Raw genomic sequence first — 5,159 nt, forward strand, 5'->3', positions numbered from 1 at the left:
ACTTGGAATTTTTTGTATTTGACGAAACAACCCCAAACAGCGGCAAGAGATGAGTTGTCAGGGATTCAATATTAGGAAAACGACGAGAACATCGATACCACTCTAATGTCTTCATGGTAAATATGAAGTTACAACAAACACAAGGCTTTCATCCAGGAGACCGCTTTGTGTGTCCCGTGTGTTAACTTTCATTTTCACTTTACAATCAGATGTTCGTTCGTGTCCCGTGTTCACAACGTCAAGTCACATTTTCACTGTACAAACGTAGTAGTTTTAAGCCCAACCATGAGGTTTTTTACTGAACCTAACTAAGTGGTTTTGTTGCTTAATCCTAAGCAAGTGTTTTTGTTTAATTCACAGCATTAAGCACGTGTTTACTGCGACCGAAAAGTGATGCCGAGGGGTTGTTAAGCATGTGTTTACGTGTTTCGTGTTTAAGCATTGCTGATTTATTCAGTCTGATTTCCACTTTCTTGTATGTTGAATAAATGAATACAGAAAATTCTGGACCAATAATAAACATGTCATTCACACCAGCTGCATGGGAAACTGAGTTGATGGTGGAGCCTCAGATCATCAATAAGCTCAGTTTTTAACCCAACATTTTCCCATGTTATAATCTTCTTCTAACCATCGTCGCTTCACCTTGGAGCCATTAGGACCTTCTAGTGTTACCTGGCCTGTCTGTGGCCCAGTGGAGCCCCAGAGCCCCGGCCTTTGTCCGGGCCCGGGCAGCAGGTGAATAGGATGCCCATGCGAGGGGCCACTCAGCCCAGATACACCTGATACCTGGCTCACACCCCCACAACAACACCCACCCAACCCTCCAAAGTCCCCACTGGACCCCTAAAGACCCCCAACTCCTCCTCCTCCTCTTGTGTGCCTGCCAGCTGGCTTCTTCCCTCACAGACACACACCGACAATGAAGGATGTTATTGTTGACAGTATTGGCAGCTCTGCCCCCCCACTGAGTGTATGTTATGTGTATGTTCCCTCTCTCTTCTTTTTGTCGGCTCTATGTGGGCTCTGCCCTGTTGTCTGAGCCTCATATCTGTGTGAACTCTGTGTTCACCTTTGAAGTTCTCTACCATGCACCTCCTCGCCCCTCCGCCACTCCCCGTCTCTCCTCCACCACTTTGATTCCCTTTCTTGTTACGAGGAGTTGGCTGATCCACAGACAATACCACTCAGTCTGTTCTATAGGCTACGTGTTACTGAGAAAATCAACATACGTGGTTCAGGTGCAGAGGCCTGTACTACGAAGTGAGTTCAACATACCCAGGGTATCTTCTCGTTATCTGGCTTAAAGATGGGGCCCTCGGGGATCCTTCAAAGGCAACGCCCCCCCCCACACACATGCACGAGCACCACCGCATCGTAACTACTTCACAGACACAGAGCGGAGAGAGGACCTCAACTCAACAACGCTACCTCATGACAAGTGACCGCGGCAATGCTACTGTAGTTTTCTCTTCCATGCTCCAGGAAACGTGCAGCGGAGACGCGCTTTGAGTTCAGGCTGGTGCACGCCAAGGGTAGAGAACTAGCAGGGAGGCAGGGAGGCATCTGATTGGTTCTTTCCAAGCGGACCGCGAGGCAGTGATTGGTAGATGTTTTTACAGGATTACAGCAGCTACAGATGACGGCTCTTTTCTGGTCCTTTTTCAGAGCTCATCAGTAATGGATCGCGGTCGGGGGGTAAAGACGATTTCAACCACTATAACAAATAGTGTATACTGGAGAACATCGTCAACCCTGCCTTTGACTAACCCTAACAAATGAGATCTTGCTAAGCGGTCCGACGACGGTGGTTATCAACTCAGTAAATCAACCCAGGGTTTCTCTATCTGGCGATGAGCAAGTTCACATGAACGGGGCGGTGTTTGCAGCATCTGACCAATCCCAAGCATGGACAAGTCTACTGTCTTGCAGACAGACAGACAGAGCGGCACGTTTTACAAAGGAAGAGCAAACTATATTAAACAAATATGAAGATGTTAAACACTTAATCTGGACTAAAAGTAACACAGTTGAAACTGCCAAATGCAGGAAGGACAGCTGGCATAAGAAGATTTGCGGATGTGCAAATGCAGAAATTAATAGACTTATTAATTTAACGGAATACTCAAAAGTCAGATATATTCGTCTAGATGGGGCAGTGATATATAAATAGCTTTCAAAATATAATAGATAATTAGATCACACTTCATTATACCGTTTAGCAATAAAGTGGTGTGTATGACGATTTCAGCCTTCTTTCAGCTGCGTCCCCGTCTCCGGCGGTGTGAAACGCACTTGAGAGCAAGTAAAACAATAAACATAAAAACAGAATTCAAAGCGGTAAACACCCACAGCATACATCCAGCTGTCCTTCCTGCATTTGTCAGTTTAAACTGTGTTGTTTTTAGCCTGGATTACAACTTGAACTTCTTCGTATTTGTGTAATATTGTAATACGGTCTGCGCTCCGAGCTCTGATTGATCGGTAAGCGGTGCTTTTTATACGAGTTGATCTCTTATCTGGAACATAACCTGCTACGGAGCAGGTGTTACCATGGCGATCTCCCCCGGTTAGAGGTGAACCACCGTCGTAGGACGGAAACCCTGAAGGGTTAACCCAGAAGTTACCTCGCTAACCTCAAATCCTGCTTCCTGTGTGGTCTGTATTTGTTTACTTGTGCATTTATGTGAGTATAGATACTAAATACAGGCAAACATTTGGGATACATGTTTAAAAACTGCACCAGATGGGTACAAACATGGACGGGTGGCTTGAAAACTGTCCCAGTAACTTTGTTTGCACTGGACTATTGGTGTGCTTTCTCCACAGACTGTGTATTGCTCTGACTTTTTACTGCATGTCACCAACGTGCTGAAAAAGCACCGTTACTTTGAAGGCAGGCAGGTGGATTAAATCCAGCCTCACATTTGCATGCTGATGATAGTTTGACTGGGCTGGCTGAAAGACAATCCAGTGAAACCTTTTCATTGCTTCTTTTTACTGCGCTCACAAACAGTCGTAACCATCACAGGAGTTACCCACAATGCATCTGTCTTGTATTGTATCTCCATCCTGTTTACTTTTTCAGAACAACCTTGTTGTGGTGCCTGAACACTGTGCAGTTTAGAGGTTATCCATTGTGAATAGAAGTTGTTGAAATTGAAAAGGATTGTACATTATTCACATACAGTAATATCATGAACCATGTCATTCTTCTACTGATATTAAAACAAATCAAAACCACAACTACTGTAGTTGACAAAACAATCTCACCATTTTTCAAGTCTTTAGCTGACCTTAGCCGGTGCATCCTGCAGGGTTTCTAATCAATTTGTGACCATATCATTTCTAGGATTTTTTTTTTTAATTAAAATAAATTAAAGAATAATGATCATGATAGATACATGTGATCAACACTGCTGTTTTACTTAATTTGCTGTATTTTCAATTTACTGCATTTTTTAAGAAGATCCCCACTCTAACGTCAAAATGCTGAGGGGCAAGAAACCCCAAAACATCAAATATGGAAAAGGTTCTGCACACGTTAGCCCAATATGAATATTTGATAATAATCACTGGACATGAATCAGGGAAAACGTTTGACAATCTTAAATCTCACAATGACATCCGACAGAGAACGCCGGCACTTTTTTCATGCAAGAACACAGAAAATGTAGTTTCCGAGGTACAAATACATCTAAACCCCACAGTTATATCTCCCCATCTTTATATTTGTTTGCACCACAACTAATTCATCAGAATGCATGCACAAAACACACACACATCCTACTTGTAAGAGACAGTTCTTTGTATTTTTACAGCAAATAACAAACAAGTGATGCTAAGCCTGGTATTAATGTGACACTGCTGTAGAAACTGGACGCAGGTGATACTGTGTAAAGATGTGTAAAGATGTGGTGTGACTGGGAGGGCTGGCATCGCTTTACAGAGTCAAAATGAAAGAACTTTATTTATTTATTTTTATTGTGTGTATATGTGTATATTGTATGTGTTCCATTATTTCATGTCCATAGGGTTTCACAAATGTTGGTGTTACCGCTGTTTTAAGTCTTGTTGTAACCGTTGTCATTAGTGTGATTTTGGTTATTTCCTGTATTTTTCTTACTTTTGGGGGGTGGGAGGGAAAAATGGATGAAAAAATAGAAGATTTGCTCTGTGATTTATTTGCCTTGCAATGTTCTTCCAATTAAATAAATAAATAAATAAAAAGACCTGGGAACACATTTTATATGGCAGATCATCGAACAAGAAAGCTTTTTAAACAGTCAATGTTTGTCATTTTTATTCATTCAACTTCATTTTATTCGACTTTGTTTCCTGCTTCTACCTCCAGTAAACGTTTTTATTTTTTGACTGATCATCAGAGAAAATCTGTATTGATTTTTTAACTCAGCGCATGTGCTGTGTGTGTGTGTGTGTGTGTGTGTGTGTGTGTGTGAGAATGTGTTTATGTGCACATGTGACTGCGTGAATGCCTGCTGTGTCTGTGGGGAATGATGAATGGCTTATTTCGATCTCTCAGCCCTCGGCCCGTTTATACAAACCGACGACTAGAGCTTTGTCAGCAGAAACAAATGATCTATCAACACACAAACAATCTCTCTCTCTCTCACACACACACACACACACACACACACACACACACACACACACACACTGGTCAGCTGTGAGTAAGATGGATTGGACCTGAGGTGTGTCTTGTCTCGGTTATTGATAGGCAGGTATCGGAGTGGCGGCATGAAATATTAATAGAGTGGAGCTAAACGGCGGTCTAACATCGGGAATGAGAAGGAGAAAGAGAAGGGCAAAGAGTGAGATGTCTTGAGATAATGCACTGACAGTAGCCATATACTGTATATAATACCTGAGGCATGACAGCATGCAGCACTGAGGAGTAGCATCAGAAAAGACGTACCGTACGTGTGTCTGAGAATGTGAAATATGTCTGATATCAGTGTCAAATTCTCTCTTTTCTCAATGGAAATTCCCTCCATCTTTGATATATCTCATGAACACAAACACACTCACACTTAACTCTCTCTCTCTCTCTCCCTCTCTCTCTGTGTAACAACCCACATCCTGTTGTGGTTCTTTTTCTCTCCTCTGCTTTGATATCTGAGAACCGCCGCTGACTTATG

Source organism: Sebastes fasciatus, chromosome 3, assembly GCF_043250625.1.
Source record: "Sebastes fasciatus isolate fSebFas1 chromosome 3, fSebFas1.pri, whole genome shotgun sequence".
NCBI classification, from domain to species: Eukaryota; Metazoa; Chordata; class Actinopteri; order Perciformes; family Sebastidae; genus Sebastes; species Sebastes fasciatus.